Source organism: Dama dama, chromosome X, assembly GCF_033118175.1.
Source record: "Dama dama isolate Ldn47 chromosome X, ASM3311817v1, whole genome shotgun sequence".
Lineage (NCBI taxonomy): Eukaryota > Metazoa > Chordata > Mammalia > Artiodactyla > Cervidae > Dama > Dama dama.
This window is the reverse complement of record NC_083714.1, coordinates 146,027,358-146,039,834: the sequence shown is the minus strand read 5'-3', so window position 1 is coordinate 146,039,834 and position 12,477 is coordinate 146,027,358. Positions and strand designations below refer to the sequence as shown.

General features: G+C 52.7%; 2 pseudogenes; one reads left to right on the top strand and one right to left on the bottom strand.

Moving 5' to 3' along the window:
* Positions 1–2,530: 2,530 nt before the first annotated feature.
* Positions 2,531–6,856, bottom strand: LOC133052920 (PI-PLC X domain-containing protein 1-like; annotated as a pseudogene).
* A 54-nt stretch (positions 6,857–6,910) lies between these two features.
* On the top strand, positions 6,911–12,114 carry LOC133052919 (PI-PLC X domain-containing protein 1-like; annotated as a pseudogene).
* Positions 12,115–12,477: the final 363 nt, after the last annotated feature.

The following is a 12,477-nucleotide window of genomic DNA, read 5'->3' as shown; positions in this document are numbered from 1 at the left end:
ACAACAAAATTCTGGAAAGTAATTATCCTTCAATGAAAATTTAATTGAAAAAATAAACAAAGGCAAATTGAGATGAAGGTTTTCTTCTTATTATTAATTGGTTAAAGATAAATGCTTCTTTGGGTTTCTCTGTTTTTCACTGATTATGAATCTTCATAGTTAAAGTGGGTTTCACGTATACAAGATCCAGTTTCACTCAGTGGTAAAGAATCCGCCTGCAATGCAGGAGCTGTGGCAGGTGCGAATTCCATCTCTGGGTCAGGAAGATCCCCTGCAGGAGAGCATGGAAACCCACCCCAGCATTCTTGCCTGGAGAATCCCCGTGAACAGAAGAGACTGGTGGGCTCACAGTCCATGGGGTGGCAAAGAGTTGGACACGACGGTGCAAGTAAACAACAGCAGACACATATTCATTCCTAATAGAAACTCTGAAGATACTAAAAATAGATGAGAAAATTCTCAGCCTAAACAAAGGAAAACAAACAAACAAAAATCCTAGATTGTAGAGCTGAATTAGAAAAGGTTTTAGGCAATAAAATATCTCCCAACACTAGTGTAAACATTGTGTTCCACACAAGGGAGAGGAGTCATTTTTAATACTCACTCAATAGAAAAACATTCTAGTTACATTCATAAATTAAAGGAAATGAAAATGTTCAGAAAACATTGTATAAAATCTACTCATCATTTTGTATCTAGTTTTACCCTCCAACTAATAAAAATAAATAAAAAAACAAACATTAAGGGAATTTTTAAGAAAAAACGTCTGTGAAAATTTAAGCAGCCTCCAAGGAAAAGAGTTGGACACGACTGAGTGACTGAACTGAAGCAGTCTCAATGAATGTAAATTTATTTTCTTTTCTCCATAGGCTCAAAGTAATTGACAATTAAGAATGAATTTCACTTTAACACATATTTTTCAATTTCACCAGGATGTTTTATATACAAATATAAGATTTTTCAAGCTAAAAAAGGTTTGTACCTTGCAGTGACTATTCTGTTTCACTGACTTAGACATAAAGACACATTGTGTGTCTCTATCTTGACCATCTTTGTGGTATCACTATGCATTTAGAATCAACTGTTTGAATGTGGGGTCTGTGAAGTTCTCAGGTCACATACTGTTGAAGCCTAGCTTGAAGGATCTTGAGCATTATCTTGCTAGTATGTAAAATGAGTGCAGTCGTGTGGTAGTTTGAACATTGTTTCGTATTTCCCTTCTTTGGGATTGAAATGAAAACTGACCTTTCTCAGTCCTGAGGCCACTGCCAAGTTTTCCAAACTGGCTGGCCTATTGAGTGCACCACTTTAACAGCACCGTCTTTTAGGATTTGAAAGCTCTCAGCTGGAATTTCATCATCTCCACTAGCTTTGTTCATACTGCTGCTTCCTAAGGCCCACTGGACTTTGCACTCCTGGATGTCTGGCTCTAGGTGAGTCATCACACCATCGTGGTTATCCAGGATAATAAGATCTTTTTTTAAATTTACAGTTCTTCTGTGTATTCTTGCTACCTCTTCATCTCTTCTGTTTTAGTTAGGCCCATAACGTTTCTGGGCTTTATTGTGCCTGTCTTTGCATGAAATGTTCCCTTGGCATGTCTAATTTTCCTGAAGAGATCTCTAGTCTTTCCCAATCTACTGTGTCCCTGTGGTTCTTTGCTTTATTCAAATCCCTTGTGAGTATACATTGGAAGGGACAAATAGACTCAAGGGTTAGGCCTGGCACACACGGCACCAGAAGACCTATGGATGGAGGTTCCCAACATTGTGCAGGAGGTGGTGATCAAAAGCATCCACAAGAAAAAGAATTGCAAAGAGGCAAAGTGATTGTCTGAGGAGGCCTTACAAATAGATAAGAAGAGAAGAGAAACGTAAAGCACACACGGAAAGATATAGTCACTGCCATACTGCCTCCCCCACCTCCCGATCTGGGGGTCACCGTCTGCTGCTCTCGGTGCCAGGGGGAAGGGACAACCCAGACTCTCCTACTGGGAAGCCACGGACCAGGTGTGTTTCCCTAAGGATGTGATTGTATAAATCATGCACTCACCTTTAATCATCACCTCACACCCTGCATTTGCCAAGAGACACACAGAGGACCGAGGAGACCATGGACCCTGCTATCTGGCCACACCTCTGCAGTCTCCAACGTTCAGTGGATGGGCAGACGGATGACCAGCCCCACAGGACAGGGCTGAGAATAGCCTCCCCAATACCCAGTTCCTAAACACGCCGTTCATCAGCCCCAAGGCGGCTTCCGGTTTAGGCTGGTGACGGCACACGACGTGACTGAGACGCAGCCCCCGTGATGCCCAGCTCCACCCACGCGCCGTCCGGCGGCCTCGACGCAGGTTCCAGTTCAGCCCAGTGACGTCACAGGATTTGAACAAGGAGTGGCCTCCGCAATGCCCAACCCCTCAGTGCGCCGTCCGTCACGCCCGAGGTGGCTTCCAGTTCAGGCTGGTCACATCACAGAACGTGACTGAGATGCAGCCTCAGCACTGCCAAGCTCCAGATGCGCCAGTCCGTTAGCCCCGGAGCAGCTTCCGGTTCAACTTGATGACATCGCCAACAAGCCCGAGGGCCCAGATGAAGTCGCCTGCGATGGTGTTGGTATAGCTGGCAGCTGACCCCGGGCACTGACCCCGCACCCATGCACAAAGGTAGTGGAGCCAGGGACCAGGCCGGGCAGATGAGGACAAAGTGCAGTTTCTCCGTGAGGTTGATGCTGGCCATGAACAAAAGAGGGGCTGCAGTTCATGGTGCGAGATGTGGGGTCCGGTGCCCACGTGTGCAGTCACTAACCCATGGAGTCATGTGGCCAACCAAACCATGTGGTCACCGGCTCACATGATTGGTCACCCACCCATGGGGGTCCACCCTGCGAGGTCATGTGGTCACCTGTCCACATGATTACCCCCTCACGCCATCACGCACCCATGTGGTCACCCACTCACTGGGTCAGCAACTCACATGGTAACCCACCCTGCAGGCAGGATCTCAAACCGGTCACCCACCCACACACTTACCCACCCATGCAGTCACCAAGCCACACATCTCCTGCCCATGTGAACAGTAACCCATGAGTCACCTGCCCATGCAGTCACCAAGCTGTGCCATCACCCACCCAGACTCTGGCCTCCTCCGTCGTCAGAGATTCAGATGTCCGACAGAGACCCAAGTTCAGACAGCAGGGACTCACAGGGGTGTTGACTGATGAATTTCTCCTGTTACAGAGGGCAGGCGGGCTGGACAGTGACCCCAGAGATGTCCACGTCCTGATCTCGTGTGGTGGACACAAAAATGTCTGCACGGATGTTCACATCCTGTCTACATCCTGACCCCCTGTGGTAGACACAGTAACATCCCCAAGGATGTCCATGCCATGGTCCCCAGGTGGTGAACAGAATAACGTCTCCCAGTATGTCCTGTTCCATTTCTCCTCTTGAACTGAAACCCAGCCCCATGTGCTAGGACATGCGTGTGATCAGGTGTCCTGGTATGAAGGCGGCACTCACCTGGGTGGCTGCAGCTCTTCATGTGCTCCAGGTAGTGGACGAGGTCTAGGTGCTTCACCTGGTTCCCCCACCAGTAGGGGATACCGGGCCACAGTTCTGCATGCTGACTCATGGATTCCTCGTCCTTGTATGACAGGATGACCTGCTGGCCCCGGGACCACAGCTGGCACAGAGTTGGCACCTCCTGTGGGGAGAATCATCCAGGTGCCCATGAGATGTGTGCACAGGGGTTATTGGGGTGCCTTGTGACACGATGTGTCAGGTATTGGGGGTGTCCCAGAAGCTACAGCAGTGTGTGGATTATTGGGGTGTCTATGAGCAGTGATGGAATGGTTATTGGGTTCTCTGTGAGAAGAGACAGTCAAGGGTGGAATAATGGCATGTCTGAGTAGAGACACTAGTGGGTAGATTACTGGGGTGTCTGAGTGGAGAAGGTGATGAGTGAGTTATTGGGGTGTCTTGAGCAGTGACTGGTAGATTTTTGGGGTGTTTGAGTGGAGACAGTGGTGGGTAGATTACTTGGGTGTCTTGAGCAGTGATGGGTCAATTATTGGGGTACATACCTGAGTGGAAACAGAGGTGGGTGGATTATTGGGATTTCTGATAGGAAACGGCGGTGGAATACTGGGGCAACTTGAGGCGTGATTGATGGATTTTGGGAGTGCCTGAATAGAGACCGGGCAGGGTGCATTATTGGGGGTGCCTGTGACCAGTGATGGGCTGGTTACTGGGGTGTTTGAGTGGAGACAGTGGTGGGTGGATTACTTGGGTTCTGTGAGCGGCGTCACCTGGTATCTGAATCAGCCTCATGCAGCGAGCAGATAGTTGGATTACAGTGAAACCAAGTGCTCCCGCTGCCAGGAGCATGGGGAGCCTGTGGCCCCTGCACACCCCACGGAAACACAGCATGTCCCCAAAGATGTTCTTGATGCAGCCCATCAGGTACTCATGCAGGTCCTCCATCATGCCTTTGGAGTTCCTGCATGCCAGGATGACCACCTCCTGGGGATGGTTCTCCAGCCACTCTGAGATCTCCGTGAGGGCGTTCTGGACGAGGGTGGAGGAGAGGGGCCTTGTAGTGAGACACAGAGGGGCGTGGGTGGGGACTTCTCCCTGCACAGCCCCTCTACAGATGGGTTGGGAGTCTTCACACACAAAGACATAAAGCATGGTGCCTGCTCCCAAGGGACCCAGCCTCTTCTGAGTGGCAGTGGGGAGCTGTGGCATTGCTCTGGGGTGTGTGTGTGTGTGTGTGTGTGTGTGTGTGTGTGTGTGTGTGTGTGTGTGTGTGTGTGTGTTTCTGTGTGTGTATGTAGATGCTCTGGTAGGTACAGGTGCACACGCATGTATGCATGTGTTCAGGGTCTGTGTGTGCACGGATATGCATGTGTGTGTGTGTGTGTGTGTGTGTGTGTGTGCACAGCAGCAGAGAGCAGTGCTTATAATACTGTGTGAAGTCTGTACTCCAGGGAGCGTGGGAGGCCAGCGGCCAGAGTGAAACATTAAGTGACGTGTCCCGCAGCCAAGAGAATGGACTGGACACCCCAAAACTGGTAGACACAGGAAAATATGTGTCAGGGACCTGGTTTAGCGAAATTCTGGGAGACACCCCAGAGTCCTGGGGTACAGCTGTGGGTTCAGAAATGCATGTTGGTCAGGAATTCTGAGTGCCTGATGCCAGAGGTCAGCCCTCTCCTGCCAGAAGTGGACGTCTGTCTGTACCCTTAGAGATCAGTGTCTTCTAACTGGAGTGGACCTGTGTTGTCCCCTTAAAGTTCAGCCTCTCCTGCCTGAAGTGACCGTGTGTCCATCTGAGTGGATGTGTGTCCATTCCCTTAGAGGTCAGCATCTTCTAACTGGAGTGGACCTGTGTTGTCCCCTTAGAGGTCTGCCTCTCCTGCCTGGAGTGACCAGATGTCCATCTGAGTGGACGTGTGCCCATCCCCTCCGAGGCCCTCCATGTCCTGCCTGGACCAGACGTGGGTGTCCCTGGCTGGCGGACCCCCATCCATACCCTCTGCCCCTGCCCCCACCTCCACGAGGGCCGTCGTGTACACCATGTGGCCAGGGTGCAGGTTCCCCTCGGTGCCCTCCTCTGTGTGCACCATCTGCAGGTCCTCACGCCCAGCATCCAGCTGCTTCATGATGCTCAGCACCTGCACACAGAGGTCGGTCACCTGTGCTGGGCACAGAGGGCGGCCCCCCGCTCAGGGGCTGGGCATGCACTGAGGATGCCCAATGAGGGCCACATCGTCCACTGTGAAATCAACAATGTTGGTGCTGCCCTGCTTCTGGGAACAGGGTTGAGGCCTTGCTTCTGGGAACAGGGTCTCCAGGGTCACTGGTCATATGGAGCACACAGCCCAGGTCCAGATTGTGGTCTTGGGGGCAGTGTTCTTGCAGAGTCCAGCCTCACCCTCCTCTCAGGCAGTCCCTGGGTGGAAGCACCCTGTGGGTTCAACAGCCCAGTCTCCAAACACCCAAGCTGGACCCTTGGACATGAGGACACACAAGACCCATGGTATCAGAGTCATCCTATTATAACTTTCCCCCCTCCACAGTAATAGTCCCCCACTACAGTAAGGGTCCTCCTTGATTATGAATCCCCTGTCCACAGTAAGGCTTCCCTGGTGGCTCAGCTGGTAAAGATTCTGCCTGCATTGTGGGAGACGTGGGTTCAGTCCCTGGGTTGGGAAGATCCACTGGAGAAGGGAAAGGTTATGCACTCCAGTATTCTGGCCTAGAGAATTCCATGGCCTGTCTAGAGTCAGACATGACTGATCAACTTTCACTTTCTCCACAGTGACATCCCCCCTACATGGTCATAGCCCTATTTATTGTTGTATCTCCCCTCTATCATATTAGTCAGCTCTCTACAGTAATGTTGCCCCTTGTACAAATAAAGTCCTACCTCTATGTAATCACCCCCTCTCTAGAATAATAGTCCTTCTCCCTGAAGAGCTCATCCTCCTGTAATACTCCCCTTTCCTCGTCACAATAACCTTTCAGAATAAAAGTCTCTTCTCTAATCTGAATAGTCAACGAGATGCAAGTAGAACACACAGCAAAACAGTATGTCAGAACCCCAAGCACCACGCCATGGGGACCCCTGTGGATGTGTGTGCCCCGCCACATAGGGCTCCTTTGGTGTGTCTGTGTCACCATCCTGGGGACACCTGAGGGTGTGTGTCTGTCTTCCCCTCACAGAGGAGACCTCCCCATAATACAGGTCACCTGCCTCCTGGGTGTCCTTTCCACAACTCTCCACCTAGCACAGGTCACCTGCCCACTCCCGAGTCGTCCTGTCTCCACATCCCTGGACCTCTGTTCCATCATAATCCGGGTCAGGGTGTCACAAGCGCTTCATCTTCCCATTTGCACTGGCCTGAGATGGTGGTGGGTTCACTGTGATGGGAGGAATAATGTCCCATCGCCTGTGGACACCAATCCTGTACTTGCAAGACACTCTCCCATCTCCCAGGCACATAGGTGTGGGTCACCTGTCCTCTCTTCCTTTTCTCTGAACCCCAGCTGTCTGGTTTCCCAGTGCAGATTCAGGAGTGCTCAGCAGTAGTGCCACCCAGCCGCGAGGCCTCGGACAGCACCCCAGGGAGCAAGCCGGGTGCCCCTGCACACCCTGATGGCGCTTCCTCCTGTGAGTCAGCCGCCCCCTCTGAGTTCTCAGCCCACTCAGGTGAGCAGGTGGGGCGTGTGCCGGTGAGGTCAGGTTCTGCCCCCGCCGGCCCACAGTGAGACACTGGAGGAGGCCCCATGTGACCTCATGAGGTAGACTGAGGTAGAGAACCCACCTGGGCCCAGGTGCCCCCAGGAGCAGGGGCCCACCTGGAGGGGACAGATGGCTGTCAAGCACAGCTCTTGCCTTGTGTAATTGCTTCCTCCTGGGAGATCCCCGGCTGCTGGAATCCTTCTCAGGGGATCTGATGGGCAGAGAGCCAGGGCTGGAATATGGGCAAACCTCATTCCTGCTTGCATCAGGTGCCTGCAGCCTGGCATTAAGAGCTCACACCCAGAGGAGGGAGTGAGCAGTAGGGCATCCACCAGAACTTGGGGGTCCTGCAGGACTGGGGTCCCTCTGCTCTGAGTGTCCCTTGGTGCCAGGGTCTCTCTGTTCTATGGCCCTCCAGGGCAGGGTCGCTCCATCCTGGGGGGCCTCAGTGCCGTGGTCTCAAGTGGTATGGTTGCCAAGGAGAAGTGGGCTGTGTGCAGGGTGGGGGACACGGGTGGTGGTCTTTCAAGGGGTGTTGAAGGTCATTTGCTGCAGCAGCACCTAATTTAATCCTTGTAGAGGTGGATGGCAAGTGCCTGTGTGTAGCTGACAATATTCATATGAGTCTTTGCTTTTTCTTTTAATTTGGATTGGGTGGGGGCACTGTGACTTCCTTTCCCATTTTTTCCCCATGTTTTATCCTCATATTTTTTTTGTCCGTCATGACTCTCTACAGAGAACACAGTACCATTTTCTGCTACTAGTTTATGTTAATATTAGTTTTTGCTTTTTCTTTTATTTTGGATGGAGAGAATCTATTATTTTCTTTCCCTTTTTTTTATCCTTATGTTTTCTTGTTTTTCCATTATGACTCCTTGTAGAGGACACAGTACATTTTCTGCTACAAATTTATATTAGGGCTTCCTTGTGGCTCAGTTGGTAAAGAATCTGCTTGCAATGCTGATGACATGGGTTCGATTCCTGGGTTGGGAAGATCCCCTGGAGAAGGGAATGGAAACCCACTCCAGTAATCTTGCCTGGATAATTCCATGGACAGAGGGGTCTGGTGGGCTACAGTCCACTGGATAGAAAAGAGTTGGAAACAACTGAACAACTTTCACTTTTCAATTTATGTTAGTTATTTTTTGCTTTTTCCTGTCTTATTTGTGTGGCAGACAGATGTTTCTTCCTTTCGTTCTCCCCACTTGATTCCTTCTTGCCTTTCCTAGTACTGTTTCTGGGGGTGGACACAGACCTTTGTGGGTCTTGTGTGTCCTCATGTTCAAGGGTCCAGCTTGGGTGTTTGGAGACTGGGCTGTTGAACCCACAGGGCGCTTCCACCCAGGGACTGCCTGAGAGGAGGGTGAGGCTGGACTCTGCAGGAACACCCCCCCCCCCAAGACCACAATTTGGACCCGGGCTGTGTGCTCCATGTGACCAGTGACCCTGGAGACCCTGTTCCCAGAAGCAGGGCCTCAATCCTGGCAGCACCAACACTGTTGATTTCACAGTGGACGATGTGGCCCTCATTGGGCATCCTCAGTGCATGCCCAGCCCCTGAGCGGGGGGCCGCCCTCTGTGCCCAGCACAGGTGACGGACCTCTGTGTGCAGGTGCTGAGCATCATGAAGCAGCTGGATGCTGGGCGTGAGGACCTGCAGATGGCGCACACAGAGGAGGGCATCGAGGGGAACCTGCACTCTACCACATGGTGTACACGATGGCCCTCGTGGAGGTAAGGGTGGGGGCAGGGCGTATGGACGGGGGTCCGCCAGCCAGGGACACCCACATCTGGTCCAGGCAGGATGTGGAGGGCCTCTGAGGGGATGGGCACACGTCCACTCAGATGGACATCTGGTCACTCCAGGCAGGAGAGGCAGACCTCTAAGGGGACAACACAGGTCCACTCCAGTTAGAAGATGCTGACCTCTAAGGGAATGAACACACATCTACTCAGATGGAAACACATCCACTCAGATGGACACACGGTCACTCCAGGCAGGAGAGGCTGACCTTTAAGGGGACAACACAGGTCCACTCCCGTTAGAAGACATTGATCTCTAAGGGGACGGATACACTCCTCCTGGCAGGAGAGGGCTGACCTCTGGCATCAGGCACTCAGAATTCCTGACCAACATGCATTTCTGAACTCACACCTCTAGCCCTGGCCTCTGGGGTGTCTCCCATAATTTGGCTAATCCAGGTTCCTGACACGTCTTTTCCTGTGTCCCGTTTTGGGGTGTCCAGTCCATTCTCTCAGCTGCTGGACAAGTCACTTAATGTTTCACTCTGGCCTCGGCCCCCAGTGCCCCCACCACAGAACCTAATGACCCTTGGAGGTTCCGGCCTGGGCCTCACTGTGAATGTACCCTGCTGGCCTCCCATGCTCCCTGGAGTACAGACTTCTCACAGTATTATAAGCACTGCTCTCTGTTGCTGTGCACACACACACACACATGCATATCTGTGCACACACAGACCCTGAACACATGCACACATGTGTGTGCACCTGTACCTACAGGAGCGTGTACATACACACACAGAAACACACACACAGAGACCCCCCAGAGCAATGCCACAGTTCCCCACTGCCACTCAGAAGAGGCTGGGTCCCTTGGGAGCAGGCGCCATGCTTTATGTCTTTGTGAGTCAGGACTCCCCAACCAGTCTGTAGATGGCTGTGCTGGGGGAAGTCCCCATCCACGCCCCTCTGTCTCTCAATACAAGGCCCCTTTCCTCCACCCCCTCCAAGAATGCCCTCCTGGAGATCTCGGAGTGGCTGGAGAACAACCCCCAGGAGGTGGTTATCCTGGCATGCAGGAACTTCGAGGGCATGATGGAGGACCTGCATGAGAACCTGATGGGCTGCATCAAGAATATCTTTGGGAACATCCTGTGTCCCCGTTGGGTGAGCAGGGGCCACAGGCTCCCCATGCTCTTATCAGCGGGAGCACTAGGCTTCACTGTAATCCAACTATCTGCTCGCTGCGTGAAGCTGATTCAGACTCAAGGTGATGCTGCTCACAGAACTCCAGTAATCCACCCACCACTGTCTCCACTCAAACACCCCAGTAACCAGCCCATCACTGGTCACAGGCATGCCCAATAATCCACCCTGCCCGGTCTCTATTCAGGCACTCCCAAAATCCATCAATCACGCCTCAAGTTGCCCCAGTAATCCACCTGCCATTTCCTATCAGAAATCCCAATAATCCACCCACCTCTGTTTCCACTCAGGTATGTACCCCAATAATTGACCCATCACTGCTCAAGACACCCAAGTAATCTACCCACCACTGTCTCCACTCAAACACCCCAAAAATCTACCAGTCACTGCTCAAGACACCCCAATAACTCACTCATCACCTTCTCCACTCAGACACCCCAGTAATCTACCCACTAGTGTCTCTACTCAGACATGCCATTATTCCACCCATGACTGTCTCTTCTCACAGAGAACCCAATAACCATTCCATCACTTCTCATAGACACCCCAATACTCCACACACTGCTGTAGCTTCTGGGACACCCCCAATACCTGACGCATTGTGTCACAAGGCACCCCAATAACCCCTGTGCACACGTCTCATGGGCACCTGGATGATTCTCCCCACAGGAGGTGCCAACTCTGTGCCAGCCGTGGTCCCGGGGCCAGCAGGTCATCCTGTCATACAAGGACGAGGAATCCATGAGTCAGCATGCAGAACTGTGGCCCGGTATCCCCTACTGGTGGGGGAACCAGGTGAAGCACCTAGACCTCGTCCACTACCTGGAGCACATGAAGAGCTGCAGCCACCCAGGTGAGTGCCGCCTTCATACCAGGACACCTGATCACACGCATGTCCTAGCACAAGGGGCTGGGTTTGTGTTCAAGTGGATAAATGGAACAGTACATATTAGGGGACGTTATTCTGTTCAACACATGGCGAACAGGGCATGGACATCCTTGGGGATGTTACTGTGTCTACCACAGGGGGTCAAGATGTAGACAGGATGTGAACATCCGTGCAGACATTATTGTGTCCACTACACGGGGTCAGGACGTGGACATCTCTGGGGTCACTGTCCAGCCCGCCTGCCCTCTGTAACAGGAGAAATTCATCAGTCAACTCCCCTGTGAGTCCCTGCTGTCTGAACTTGGGTCTCTGTCGGACATCTGAATCTCTGACCGCTGCAGAGGCCAGAGTCTGGGGGGCGATGGCACAGCTTGGTGACTGCATGGGCTGGTGACCCCATGGGTTATTTGTCACATCACAGGAGATGTGTGGCTTGGTGACCCTGTGGGTGGGTGACCATGTGGGTGGGTGACTGGTTTGAACTCCTGACAGCAGGGTGGGTTACCATGTGAGTTGCTGACCTGGTGAGTGGGTGACTGCGTGGGTGGGTGATGGTGTGAGGGGGTAATCATGTGGACAGGTGACCACATGACCTCGCAGGTTAGTGACCCCATGGGTGGGTGACCACGTGGGTTGGTGGCCACTTGGAGGGATCACCACATTATGAAGTGACCCCGTGGGTGGGTGACCAACCATGTGAGTCGGTGACCACATGGTCTGGTTTGTCACATGACTCTGTGGGTTAGTGACTTCACATGTAGGCGGCTGACCCCACAGCTGGCACCATGAACTGCATCCCCTCTCTTGTCCCAGGCAGGCTGTTCATGGCCGGCATCAACCTCACAGAGAACCTGCAGCTTGTCCTCATCCACCTGGCCTGGTCCCTGGCTCCACTACCTTTGCGCATGGGTGCGGGACCAGTGCCCGGGGTCAGCTGCCGGCTATACCAACACCATCGCAGGCGACTTCATCTGGGACGTTGGGTTTGTTGGCGATGTCATCAGGTTGAACCAGAAGCTGCTTCAGGGCTGACAAATGGCACGTGTCTGGAGCTGGGCATCAAGGAGGCTGTGTCTCAGTCACGTTCCTGTTACCAGCATGAAACGGAAACCGCCTAGGGGCTGACGGACGACGCACTGAGGGGCTGGGCATTGCGAGGCCACTCCTGGTTCACATCCTGTGACGTCACTGGGCTGAACTGGAAGCTGCTTCGAGGCCGCCAGATGGCGCGTGGGTGGAGCTGGGTGTCACGGAGGCTGCGTCTTAGTCACGTCCTGTGCCGTCACCGGCCGAAACCGGTAGCCGCCTTGGTGCTGATGGACAGCATGTTTAGGAGCTGGGCATTGCAGAGGCTATTCTCAGCCCGGTCCTGCGGGGCTGGTCATCCATCCGCCC